The sequence below is a fragment of the Canis lupus genome, chromosome 22, assembly GCF_003254725.2.
Source record: "Canis lupus dingo isolate Sandy chromosome 22, ASM325472v2, whole genome shotgun sequence".
In the NCBI taxonomy this organism is placed as follows: Eukaryota; Metazoa; Chordata; class Mammalia; order Carnivora; family Canidae; genus Canis; species Canis lupus.
The window spans coordinates 14,700,905-14,715,979 of NC_064264.1; the positions used below are offsets into that span (position 1 = coordinate 14,700,905).

At 32.9% G+C, this 15,075-nt stretch overlaps 1 long non-coding RNA gene across 1 annotated transcript in view; it reads right to left on the minus strand.

Moving 5' to 3' along the window:
- Nucleotides 1-4,902: 4,902 nt before the first annotated feature.
- The window catches only part of LOC118351883 (uncharacterized), a 148,065-nt gene continuing 137,892 nt past the window's right edge, over nucleotides 4,903-15,075 (minus strand). The window contains exons 3-4 of the long non-coding RNA XR_004808069.1: nucleotides 7,065-7,111; nucleotides 4,903-4,987 (exon numbers count right to left, since the gene is read on the minus strand). This is a non-coding gene — a long non-coding RNA (uncharacterized LOC118351883). The remainder of the gene's footprint in view (nucleotides 4,988-7,064; nucleotides 7,112-15,075) is intronic.

A 15,075-nucleotide genomic window follows, 5' to 3' on the forward strand; every position in this document is an offset into this window, starting at 1 on the left:
GTGTGGAGGTTCCTCAAACAGTTAAAAATAGACCTGCCCTACGACCCAGCAATTGCACTGTTGGGGATTTACCCCAAAGATACAAATGCAATGAAACACCGGGACACCTGCACCCCGATGTTTCTAGCAGCAATGGCCACGATAGCCAAACTGTGGAAGGAGCCTCGGTGTCCAACGAAAGATGAATGGATAAAGAAGATGTGGTTTATGTATACAATGGAATATTACTCAGCTATTAGAAATGACAAATACCCACCATTTGCTTCAACGTGGATGGAACTGGAGGGTATTATGCTGAGTGAAGTAAGTCAGTCGGAGAAGGACAAACATTATATGTTCTCATTCATTTGGGGAATATAAATAATAGTGAAAGGGAAAATAAGGGAAGGGAGAAGAAATGTGTGGGAAATATCAGAAAGGGAGACAGAACGTAAAGACTGCTAACTCTGGGAAACGAACTAGGGGTGGTAGAAGGGGAGGAGGGCGGGGGGTGGGAGTGAATGGGTGATGGGCACTGGGTGTTATTCTGTATGTTAGTAAATTGAACACCAATAAAAAAAAATATGCTATTTAGAGTAAAAAAAAAAAACTATAAAAGTAAAGATAAACTTTAGCAAAATTACTACAAAATGAAGAACATCTTTTTTAATAACTACATTTTTCCCCTCTCTTTACATAAATAACAAACAGAAACAATGAACTAAAAACCCTGTTAACAAAAGAACTACTAGGATATTTAGGAGTTTTGAACTGAGTCATTAAGAATATTTCTCCATTTCCAACAGCATATGTCTATTCCCATATTTATATTTACAAAATATTTAGTGTATGGTGCATATTTAGTGATAGACATATGAGTTTGGGTTAGGTATATATTTTAATAATCCATCTAATATGAACACTAATATATCTCTGGAATTTTATTTTTTGAGAAACAGATATATCCAAGATGTTAAGCTATCCCTAATTTTTTCTGAATCAATTATTTCAGAAGAGACCCATGCCTTCTTACAGAAAAGATGATGCATTCTATTAAAGTCTTAGCAATCAAGATTAATATTTTTTAATTAAAAATGATAATGAGCTTTAAGAATTAAAATTTTCAATATAAATTCTTTCTACTTTTTTACATCTTTAATTTTAAAGATTTTTTTTTAATTTTCCTAACTCATGGATAGATAAGATTAGGAGCTGGTCAGCCAAGGCTCCCTGTGCAGACTTCCCTTCTTGGAAGTGGACAGGTTGTAGCCCTAAGCTGAAGTAATGTCATAGAGATCTGTTACCAAAATAATCTTCCAATAAGTAACTCATCATCTATCCATAATCAATGACTGACTGATTGGAGACAATAGCATACTCAGTGTGGGTCTTCATACAAATGGAAAAATTAGTCTCTATTCATAAGTAATGACACATAAAGTGAAAGCACAGCACATGTCAAGAACCAATGTTCATTTAGTCTGAGGTATAAAACAAGGCTGCATCAACTATATATCATTCATTTATGCATTTATGCAGTCAGTTCATGTATTAACTGCCTATCTGATTTAGTTCATGATGCTTGGTTTTACAAAAATCAAAATAAAAGAGACATTATGGCTGCCCTAAAAGACCCCAGAATCTGTTATAGAAACAAATATGAAAACAAGCAATTATAAAATAATATAATAATAATTACACCAAACCTTATATACAAAGTACAAAGAAGGAGCTTATGGAGAGAAATACTACTCAATTTGACTGAGGAAGTCTGGGGAAGTTTCTTTCTTTTTAAGATCTTATTTATTTTTTCATGACAGAGAGAGAGAGACAGAGACAGAGAGAGACAGAGACATAGGCAGAGGGGGAAGTAGGCTCCATGCAAAGAGCCCAATGTGGAACTCGATTCTGGACTCTAGGATCATGCCCTAAGGTGAAGGTAGATGCTCAACCATTGAGCCACCTAGGCATCCCTGGGGAAGTTTCATAGAGGAGGAAGCATCAGAATTAAGTATTACAAGATAAATACTATTATGCTCAGGAGAAACCGAGGGTAGGAAAGTCATTCCAAAAAAAAAAAAAAAGGAAGCATTTTGAGTAAAGGCATGAGGGGTGAAAGAATAGGGCGTTTTCAGAGACCTAAGTTGTTTGGTGTTGTTGAACCATTATGTAGAAAGGAAAAATGACAGGATATGAGTTGGACAGGTAGCAGAGTCTGATCATATCTGATATAGTACTGCTAATGCTTGAGTGAGACAAGCAAGCAAAAACCAACAAAAATAAAACAAAACAAAGCAATACAAAACAATAGCTATATACTATATTTCCACATAGGACTCAAAGGAGTCTGTGCTAGAAATCTAGATTTCAGCAAATCACATGACAGTTGAAATCATGGGCAGGAAATATAAATTAGAGGAGGAAACAGATCCCCTTTGAACAGCAATGTGGAGTGTGCAGATTGAAAGGAAAATTGTAATAAGTGGTCTGTGGAGATAGAAGAAGAATCAGGAGAGAACAATTTCACAGATATCCTGGGAGGAGTAATTTTAAGTACAGTCATTAACGGTGCCAAAGGCCAGGGAGGTCAAATAAAATAAGGACTGAACATATGCATAGGATTTGGCAACTAGCAGATCATTGCTTGTCTTAATGAGAGAAATTCCCTGGAGTGCCAATGTTGCAGTAGACATCTATAAATCTGTAGCAAAGAGCAGTTTGAAAGTCGTGTTTCCCAATTTTAAGAACCAGGGGCTTGTGAAGGAAAAGATTTTGCAAAGGCTAAAAGCTTAGTTGTACATATCAAAGTTTAAAGTCTAAAAGACTTGTGAGTCACATTGTGGATAAGAATGTATAATAAAATTAATATTTTTCCCAAATCAGCAAGAACCAAATGAGGTAAGACCACAAACAGAGACAAGGGGTGGGTATATGGAAAAAGAGAACCCGAGGGACAGAATCAATATTTAAAAACTACTGAGTCACTAACGTTTGGATAGAAATCTTGAATAAGGGTTGGGGATTCAAGAAATAAAATAGGCTTTTGCCAGTCTTCTTGGTTCAGTTTTAGAAAAATATTTTCATTTGGGTATGCAGAATTCTTTGAGTGTGACAATCATATTTGCCAAATTTTGTTGCAGTAAAATGAGAAAATGGATATATAAGTATATACAACACATTTTAAACCTTGAACTCTAGCAAATTGGCTAAGAGATAAAATGATTAAAAATAACTATAGCTACAATATTTTGTTAATATATACACAACATAAAAAGTTGTAAGTTATGACACCAAAAAACATAAAATTTGGGGGAGGGGTGAACAAGTAATTATGCAGTTGAAGTTAAACTGTTGTTGGCATAAAAATGCACTGGTATAACTATAAGATATATTATGAAAGCCTTATTATAATCACAAAGCAAAAGCATCATTATGAAAATAATCAATTTATAAAGAAAAGACAGCAAGGGAGGAAAGAAAACAAAGGAGCTACAAACCAATCAGGAAGCAATTAACAAAATGATGATAGTAAGTTCTTACCTTTAATAATTAATCTAAATATAAATGGCTTAAAGTCTCAAACTGAAAGACATGGAGTAGCTGCAATGACAAAAGATATGCTATCTGTATAGCAGGGTTAGCTAGACTTCGACAAACTACCTACTAAGTAAAAGCTGTAACAAGTAAAAGTAGGTTGTTATATAATGATAAGGGGGTCAATTCATCAAATATATATTATAATTGTAAATATATATGTACCCAATATTGGAGCACCCAAATGTATTAAAAAATATTTAACCTATCTGAAGACAGACATAGACTACAATGTAAGAACAGAAGAGGACTTCAATACCCTATTTTCGACAACAGTTAGATTACTGAGACAGAAAATCAATAAGGAAATAAAGGACTTGAACTTTACTTTAGACAAAATAACCCTAAGAGACATATACAAAACATTCTATCAAGCAGCAGCAGAATATATTTCCTTTTCAGGTGTACATAAAGCCTTCTCCAGGATAGATTATGTTAGGCCACAAAATAAGTCTTAATAAATTTAAGAAGATTAATATCATATTGAGTATCTTCCAACCAACCATAGCCAAGATATGGAAACAACTTATATTTTGATGCTGAGTTGAAGAAAATATTGTGTGCATATGTATACATGTGTGTATATAATATATCTATATATAGATATATGTCCAGATATATATCTATATTATTAAAGAAAATATTGTGTGTATACGTATGTGTGTATAATAAATATATACACATAATGGAATATTATTTGGCCATAAAAAATAAAGGATTCCTGCCTTCTCTGACAACATAAAACTTAGAAAGAATTATGGTAAGTGAAATAAACCAGACAGAGAAAAACAAATCCTGTATGGTATCACTTATAGGTGGAAACTTAAAAAAAAAAAAAAAAAAAAGCCACATTCATAGAAACAGTAGATGTCGGAGGATGAAATAGAAAACAGGATGGAAGAAATGGAACATTTAGGATAAGGGTAAAATGTTCATTTTTAAGAATAAATTCTGAGGTATTAAATATAGTATGTGACTGTAGTTAATAATATGGTATTGTAAAAAAATAATATGGTATGCTCAAAAGTTGCTGAGAATAGATCTATAGATCTTAAGGTTTAAGGTTTAAGGTTTCTCATCACACACAAAAAAGAATTGACTATATGAAGTGATGGATGTGTTATCTTAATTTCAGTAATTATTCCATGATATATATGTTTATCAAATTATCAAGTACACCTCAAATATATACAATTATATTTGTAAATTATTCCTCAACAAAGAAAAGAAATAGAACAATGATTGTGATCCTTTGAAGATGATAGATTTTAAAAGGGTTGTTGGGTAGGTAGGATATAGGTAGACAGCTATCTCAAGACTATAGGAAATTACCTAAAAGTAAAGCAGTCCTTGAGCAGCCCAGGTGGCTCAGTGGTTTAGCACAGCCTTCAGCCCAGGGCCTGATTCTGGAGACCTGGAATAGAGTCCCACATCAGGTTCCCTGCATGGAGCCTGCTTCTCCCTCTGCCTGTGTCTCTGCCCCCCTCTCCCCCCACCGTGTGTGTCTCTCTCTGTCTCTCATGAATAAATAAATAAAATCTAAAATAGATAAACAAAAATAAAAATAAAAATAAAATAAATAAAAGTAAAGCAGTCCAGAGACGGAATCAAGTGATACTTAGGAAGGCCTAGGTATTAGTTAGGTGGTGGGTATTAGAGAACAAAAAGTCAAGTTTTTGTTTTTGTTAGTTATGTACATGTCTTTTTTTTTTTTTTGTTATTTACATGTCTTACAAATAACATTACATGAATGGTAGTTTGTTAAAACAGATACAGTCTAACAGAAGAGCAAATCATAACAAATATAGTTTTGTACACATAGAAAATTACACAAAAATCTACACTTAAATTATCACTCTAAAATAATTTAAACATGTCAAATGGTCTGTAAATACATTAAAAAGATATGCATGTACTCTGATGGTTTTGCTTGCTTTTTAAAGAATTAACAACAAAAAACCCACAAAGGGATAAACTTCACTTCATACAAACATTAGCACATAGTTTCTGTAAAGTCACCAATAAAAAACTAAACTAACATTAAATATGCCTTTTTTTGTAAATAACTTGGTGTCTTTTCATATTTTATTTTACTTCATCTTTAATTTATTCTACCAAACAACATGTCAGTAATATCATTTCTACAGCCACTTCATTTTGAAAGAGGCAAAGAGTCAGATGGGCACATTCATTTTATTGCTAACATTTTTTTCTCTTATTTCCTGTCTTCAAATAAGTTCCATAGGGGTTAATTCAATTGAATTTGAGACAGAAAAGAAAGACTTCCCAGAAAAGATACCATCCCTCTCCCTCCCTGCTTGAGTGCTGCTTAGAGAATTGCTAAATTGCTTAGATAGAATGCAGAGTACGGTATCATTATTTCTCAGCAATTTAAAAATAAATACGACAGTTAAAGTCTTTGTGCCATTTTGTTGACCTTTATAATATAAACATTAGGAAACAGAATGTGTGACTATGTTTTAATTAGTCTATTGATAATTGACATTACAGAGTAAGCCAGAAATGCTTTTAAGGAGAGATAAAGCAAAGTAGAGGGATTAATATTTTGTTTTTAAAATCTTGTACTATTGTGATAGCCTAAAGAAATTAATATTTTACTTCTCTAGGTTACCAGGAGAACCACAATTACAGAATTTGATTTTAATGTGTTCACAATTAATTCAGAATACTCAGTCTAATGAGGAGTTCAAATAACATTCACAATCATAACTGCATCTCTTGTTATTTTAGCAAGATTTATTTTAAATATTAAGGGAATTCAAGTTGGCTTCAGATTTCTTGAATAAGTATAAGAACTGGTGAGAAAAACATGTCTTTTAAACCTTCTACAGGTGATGTATAGCTATTAAAGGACCTCAAATATATTTTACTTACAAAATCAAAAAGTCAAATAATATTGAGATTTTTTGTTGTTGTTTGGTTTTTAATGTTTTGAAGATTCTTTCCTGACAACTATATTTTTCCTTTATGAGCAATGCATTAGGACAGAAATGTAAACTCATATAACTGGCTGGCCATTTTATAGAAGTTGTATATAAGCTGCTACTAATACAGACTCTCAGGAGTCTGCTTTTAAGTCCCAAGTGACTAATAAAAATAGCAGCTACAGATATGTCATATATAGACAAGGACAAATTCTAAAGAAAAAAGAGGAATAAGTGGAAAGAATAATAATTACAACAACAACAACAATACAGGGACATATGAAGAAAACAAGGATGCATTTATTTTTAACCTAGATCTAAAGAAAAAAATTTCCTAATAATATCATTCAGAATATAAAGCCAGTGAAAGAGGTACAAAATAGAATCTATCACATGGCAAAACATACTATAAGCAAAGTAAAATATTAATAATAAACTGGGAAAGAGATTTGTAATATATATCACAGGTCAAAAAAATAAACATGAGTTAATCTATGTTATTACTGAAAATGCAGTCTCTAAAAAAATTTCATTCACATTACCTACCAGTTGAATCATCAGTCTCACTTGAAAGCATCCATTCCAAAAGTACCCTAGAAGAAATATAATTATGCGAAATGTTATTCATGATCACATTGTTAGTAACAGCAAAAATTAAAAACACTCCATAAATCTATCAATAGGAAGTTAACTCATGAGTACAACCACATATTGGACAACATACAGCTGTAAAAGGAATGAGGTGTCTTTCAGTCATGTGGATATACATTTAAGGTGGAAAAAAAAACAAGGTATAAAATAGGATGCAAAGATTTATATTTGTACATGTACACACTATACACTGACAGCTATAAAACATTGCTGAGAGAAGTTAAAGAGGCCCCAAATAAATGAAGAAATATACCATGTCCATAGACAGGTAAGAAGACTCAATATCATTAAGATGTCACTTTCACCCAAATTGATCTATAGCTTTGATGAAATCCCAATTAAAATCTCATTAGGCTCTTTTAACAATAAAGAGTGGAAAACTGATTCTACTATGACTGTACATATATCTACATACATATATACATACACATGGATGTGTGTACATGTGAGGGGATGCAAAGGACATAGCACAGCCAATACAATATTTAAAAAGAAGAAGAAAGTTAGGAAACTAACATTCTGTGATTTCAAGACTTATAATAAAGTTACATTAATCAAGACAGAGTAGTTTTAGTGTAAGACAAGTAGAAAAAATGAGATAAAATAGTTCAAAATCCATCCATACATTGATAACTGACTTTCAACAAAAATACAATGGCAAGTTGGTAAAGAAAGGGAATCTTTTTACAAATGATACTGGGCATGCAAACATCCATATTTTTTTAAAAGAAATATTACAAAACATTAATTCAAATAGGTAATAGACATAAAACCTAAAATTATACAACTTCCAGAATGAAACATAAAATAAAAATTTGTCATCTTGGGCAGCCCCGGTTGCCCAGTGGTTTGGCACTGCCGTAGGCCCGGGGTGTGATCCTGGAGACCTGGGATTGAGTCCCACATCAGGCTACCTGCATGGAGCCTGCTTCTCTCCCCTTCCCTCTGCCTGTGCCTCGGTCTCTCTCTCTCTCTCTCTCTCTCTGTCATAAATAAATAAATAAAATCTTTAAAAAAAATGTCATCTTGATATGGAAATATTTCTTAGCTATAATACCAAAAGCATGGAAACTGGAATTCATCAAAAAGATAAGAAAATCTCCATTTTTCAGAAGGACACTTTACAGAAAATGAAAAGACTAGCAATATATTGGGAGAAAATATTTGCAATTTATGTATCTGACAAAGGTTTTGCATTCAGAATTTAAAGAATTTACAAAACACAGTAACAGCTAGGCAATAAAAAAATGAGCTAAATATTTGAACAGAGACTTCATCAAAGAAGATGTACAGAAGGAAAATAAGCACATGAAAATACTCAAAAATGGGCAGACTGGGTGGCTCAGCGGTTTAGCGCCGCCTTCAGCCCAGGGTGTGATCCTGAAGTCTCAGGATTGAGTCCGGCGTGGAGCTCCCTGCCTGGAGCCTGCTTCTCCCTTTGCCTGTGTCTCTGCCTCTCATTCTTTCTCTCTCTGTGTGTCTGTCATGAATGAATAAATAAAATCTTTTTTTTTTTAAAGAAAATACTCAAAAAGCATTAGTGATTAGGGAAACACAAATTAAAACCCCAAATACAAAATTGTTCACTAACTTTGGAAAACAGTTTGGCAGTTTGTGAAAAGTTAAACATATATGTACCATATAATCTAGCAATTCCACCTCTAGATATTTATGCAAGGGAAATGAAAGCATGTGCTCAAACAGAATGTTGCACACAGATGTTCTTAGCAGCTTTATTTGTAATAGCCATAAACTGAAAAAAAAAAAAAAACTAAATGTTAATTGGCTAGAGAATGGATAGAGAAACATGCTATACCTGCCCTACAGAATGCTTCTCAGCAATGAGAACTATCAACAGACACAACATGGATCAGTCTCAAAGCCAACATGCTAAGTAGAAGTCTGTAAAAACTTCTATAAAAAACTATAAATCATATGATTCCACTTACATTAAATTCTCTAAAAGGCAAAACTGTAGAAACAAAATAAGCCAGTAGTTGCCTGGCAAAAAAAGAGAGAGGGTGGAGGGAGAGGTGGGAGCTGGTGGCAAGACTCTGGAAGGAGAGATTACACAGGGAAAATGAAACTTTTGGAAATGATTATACTTATTCTCTTGATTATGATGATGATTTTGTGGGTGCATACATATCTGGAAACTTAGCTGATTTACATTCTAAATGTGAAGCATTTGCTGCATGTCACCTATACCTCTACAAAGCTGAGAAATAATAAATAAGATAAAAATTACAACAACCAGGAGTCTATAAAAACTAAGCTTCCAGTGGCCAGATATGGAACAATTTTATCAATGGAAAAAAAATAATAACTACAATGGGTTGGCATATGTTGAAATTTAAAAAACAAAACAAGACACACAAACCTTAACTTCAGCTTGGCACTCACAAAAGAGATTGGGGGGGAAAAGCCAAAGGAAAGAAGTCAGCATTCATCCTACGTTTTCTATGTAAACTGTATTGAAAGATAACAAAATAGATCAAAAGTTAATCATTATAGAAGGAAACAATCCAGGTAATAAATGTGAAGTAACTTTCAGGCAACGTTCATTAGAGAATAAAACCATTAGAAAAAAGATTGATGGGGAACTTTACAGTGAGGGTTCAGGATGTAATGGCCTGACTTTCTGTCTAATCTTAGTATCACTAAACACGATGAGATAGTCCATGCTGCCTGCTGTAATGTAACAAGAAATAATCAGAATTACCAATAGATATTTTTAGGTAAAGAACATTGAAATCAAATCTTCCAAAATCTTTCTAGTTACCTTCCTCTACAGGAGGAAGAGTTAATGATTCCATGAAAACACAGAGTTAAAACCAGAAACTAGGACATTCTACAAATAACTGAAGCAAATAATTCAAAGGGTTAATGACATGAAAAAAAAGAGGGGGCTATAGATTTTTTTAATGCAATTTAAGGACTTGTCTTACATTATGATTTTTATGAAAAGTTTTAAATATAGATAGATATTAGATGATTTCAAGAAAGTATTGTTAAATTTGTTAGATCTTCTTGTGACTATGCAAAAAACTGTCCTCATTTTGGGGAAATATATACATCCTAAGATATCACATAAAATAATGTATGGTCTTGCAGTTGTCTAAAATACTTGACAACGTATCAAAAAAAGAATGGATGAGGCAAAATCTGGATAGTCGTTTCACATTCTTGTATGTGTGTTCGATATTTTTCGTAATGAACATTTTGAAATTACAAAATCAAAGTCTTTTGAAAATGAAATATTTATTCTTCTTGTCTCCTCTCAAGTAAGCTGCTTTCCTGTTATTCTGTTCTTAACTGGTATTTGGTCTCTCTAACTCTCATTTTCCCTGCCCCCTAGATCATAGGAATACATCAAATCTGAGATTTATCTAAAACTTGCTTAAACTATCTGTATTTTAAGAAGGCTGCAAAGTGAGTATTGACATGGCTCCATAGGAATTTGATTAGCCCATTTTATGGAGATTTTTCCATTCTTCTCAGCAGAAGGAAATATAGAAACCTATTCAGAATATATTAAATCCCTGTTTATTCATTCAGAGTGGTTTGTGAAATAGAACATCGATGTGAATTAGGTATTCTGGGATTTTTTTTTCCATACAATTCATAAGCAATTTTCAAAGTTTGAACAACAAGAAAAATAATCTTAAGCATGACACATATTGCCTCAGAGTTCCTAAATCATCACATCAGTTCCCATTGCACACTACCATGGACACAGAAGATATTGGGACTAAATGCACTTTGTCATATAAAAACCATGTCTATTCAAATATATTCTCTGATAATCAACTTTGTATACTTATACCTCTATTTTTCCAAATAAAGTAAAGGGTAGGAAACTCTAAAAGAGAATTTCTTTATTTATAAAATAAATTCTACAGGTGAATTTTAAACACAGGTTTGAACTGCATGGATCCACATAATACACATTTTTACAGTACTGTCAATGTATTTCTCCTTTCTTTGGAATTTCTTAATGACGTGTTCTGTTCCCCAGCTTACTTTACTGTAAGAATACAGTACGTGTGAAAAAAACGAATACAGTACATACATATGACATACAAAATATGTGCCAATTGACTACTTACATTATTGTTAAAGCTTCCACTCAGCAGTAGGCTATTAGTAGTTATGCTTAGAGGGAGTCAAAAGTTATACACAGATTTGCATCTATGCAACTGCCAGCTTCTAACCCCCATGTTATTCAAGGGTCAATTGTGCAAAATATTTTTTTCATATTCTGTATTAAATAGAATGACTTCTAGTATTTTTACCACTGACTGTATGTGTTGACCATTATTAAATTCCTATAAACATTTCTATCTTATATGCCCTTATTACTTAGATTTCATTATATTTCACCTATCTTTCTAATATACAAAGAACTATTAAGTACAATTTGTAATTTTATTGCAATAAATTTTTGGAATATATGTAATTCTCTATAAGGTGATACATTTACTTTTCAGTAAACAGAAAACTGTAAGATTTAAGTACACAAAAACACTAAAACTAAAACAAACAAACAAACAAAAACACTAAAACTGTGATTTGTTCTCATGGAATTAATGAAGCACAGAGCAAATCTAATTAATTATTAAATACAGTAGGAAGCCTAAAGTATGATTCCTAGTCTATAAAGTAAAAGTGTACTAGTTACCTGGCAAATCCAGAAGCATATCAGAAATGGTCACTTATAAAAACATCTTTACTTCTACATGAAGACAATCCCATTTTCGTCAGATTCACTCTCATTTCCAATAAATTATTCATACCTACTCAACCACACTAATTTAGATATTACTATTAAAAGATATTAGAAAATTTCTTATTCATCATACACAACCACGAAGAGTAAAAATATGTTCATATCTGCTGTTTTTTTTAATCCTACCTGAACCTTATTTGATATTGTACTTAAGGTAGGGATGAAATCTGAGAAAAATAAATTGAGAAAAATAGGCTATCTTTGAGGATTTCCTTCCAGTGTCATAAAAATCTGTAGTAATGAACTCTGGCACAAGTGCTTGCTAACCTAGAAATTAGGAGATTATTCTTTATCATTCAGGATTTTTAAAATTTGTTGCAATCAGATGTATTTTTGTATCTTCCTCAGTAGAGTTCAACAAACAAATGCGAAATGTCATAAGAATAATCAATACTATTTGTGGAATGTTAAATTGATGACAGATACATGTGCCATCCTCGCTTTACAACAATCCCCGATGGACTCACTATTCCTAACTTAGAGCTGCTGAGAGTGGTTGCCAGACCAGATAAAATCTACACACCTGGGAAGCACCCTTCAGTCACAAGCCTATATAAACCTGAGTTTTTAGCCACCATCAGGTCCCCATTTCCAGATGGCAGAGCTAGTTTTGTTCCTGGCAAGAAAGTAATATACAGGCTCCATTCCCTACACACCTGGCATAAGAGAGCAAGCAGGCCTTCCAGGATTTTCAAGTTCCTTTTTCTCACTTAGACTCAATCCCCTCACTAATGAAACAGGGTAGGCTTACACAGACAATGCAAATTTTAGTTCTCTCCTATTCTAAGAGTCTGTAAAAAGGAAAATATTCAGAACTAAGGAAAGACTTCTGAAGGCAACTTAATTAAAAAAAAAAGAAAAATCAGTGACTTTGATTTATAACCAAGTGAGTTTCAGTTTGAAGAATAAAATACTTCACATTCTTAATAAAAAGTCTAAAAAATCACCAGTACACAAAAAATCACTCCTAACAAAATTACTTTAATGACTTGTGGTAAATGTACTTTTGAATGCTGGACAATTTGGAGAGTAGCAGAGTGCTTTATTCTTACAAGGATCATTTGTTCTCTATTTGACAAAAACGATGAACATTTCATTCTGTTTTACTTTTAAATGGGTATTATTGTCTTTGTTATTTGACAATGTCAAGTAAAATGTCACACCAATCAGAAAAGCCCATTCATACTTAACAGGTAGACCGCAGAACAGAATGTACCTTTGACTGATTTATGGCTTGAAAAACCTACATAAACAATGTTGATATTTCCATTTTTACCAAGTATCAGCACAAGACATTTCACAAATGTTGTTTAAGCAAAACACAACTGCTCGTTGCTATAAAAAAAAAAAAAAAAAAACAGTAGCAAGTAACAGAATGTTGGTTTTTTTAAAAACTGCCTATTTACTGAAAATGGGTAGTTATAATAGTAGTATGTTTTAACCTTTAACTTTGTAAACTTTATGTTCATTAACGATCAAAACATACTGTTTGAATTTGAAGTTCTTGGAACTGAGGGTTAAAATTTAGAACATTTTTTGGCAATGTTTACTAACTATATTTTTGTGCTCGAAACTGATAATTAGCATATGAACTTTATAAGTATAGATCCTAAATGCTCTTTCTTTGTCAGAGCTTTGCTAGAATGTTCTCTTAAACTTCTTATTCTAAAAATCTTGATGTCGCTTGTTCTCATTTAAATGTTAATATGGTCCGCAAGTTTAATTGCATAGCACCTTTCTTATCAAACTCTCTTCTAATTAAGTACTTCAAAAGAAAGGGCAGACTTTCTAAACATTTTACAGCTATAATGTTGCTCTACAATCACGTGAACAGATTTCAGATACCTAGAGACAATTTTATGAGAAGGAACCGCTCTGATTTTCTCTTACTTCTTTGGATTGATGTATTAGGAACTGCGCCTCTTTCTGCATGTTGGGGCTGCATTTTTAAGAGGGATGTGTGCATGTGTGTGTGTGTGTTTTGCTGATCACTACAAGAATTCAGGAGGAAATGCATTACCCTTGAGTTCCGGGGAACTTAGACAGATTTATGGGATGTATTTGTGTGCTCAAGCATATCAAGACCTGCATAGAAATCAGTGCATTCTCTAAACTCAAAATCATTTAGTAATCTCTCTTACATCCCATCTCCTTATCAAGGAGAAACACCCCACAACTATCACTAAAGCTTCAAAAGCCTATCATTTAAAACAAATCTCCAGGAAATCCATTGCTTTTAATATCAGAGGCTTATTACTTGTGCTTTACATATAGACACAAATGTGGAGATTTGTATTTTAAAAACCTTAAGCTTATATCCACACATACAACAGGAAGAAAAGGCTATTACGTGTTTTTGACTTGTTAATTGCAATCTCTCTGTTTTATGTCTTAAAAAAAATCGGGTGAACTCAACCAACAGAAGTGTCAAACTAAAGGTCAGACTAATACCTGGAAAGGTGCAGCAATGGATTTTGTGGGGGCAAACTGATTAAACTAAGTCAGCTTAATTCAAAGCAGCAGGAGCAACAGATGCTGTTGCCTTTGTTTATTTTCCCTTGTTGCCAGATGGAAAGAGAGAAATAAATACTAGGACAGAGAAGAAAGCTGCTGAATTGTGTTTCTACTCCATCTTCGCTTGCTGCGACATTTCAACATGCAAAGTGGTCTAAGCAAAGTAGTTTATTTTGGAGTGAACTTCCCATCCCTGGCAACCAGCTGGAGGCATCAGTAGAATGACAATCACCTACATAAACAACATTGTTTATTTTTTTTTCTCATGAAAAATGAAGTAATTATAAAGTATTCTTTTTTTTTTTTTCTGGGAAATCTTAAGACAACTATGAAGCTATGCATTCCCACACTGGACTGTATATTTTTGAAGGCAAAAATTCTGTCTTGCAAACCACTACACTTTCAGCAGTTTGCATTATTTGTCATACAGTAGACAGTTGGTAACTGGCTAAGATTCAACACAGAATCAGTCTTTTTTTTTCTCCCAGAACTGCTGAAGAACTATTGAGTACCACTTCAGGCCTGTCATTATTATACTGCACCTTGAGAAAAGTCAGTCTTCTTTTGCACTTTTTTTTTTTTTTTGTAGTAGCTCTTCTGAAG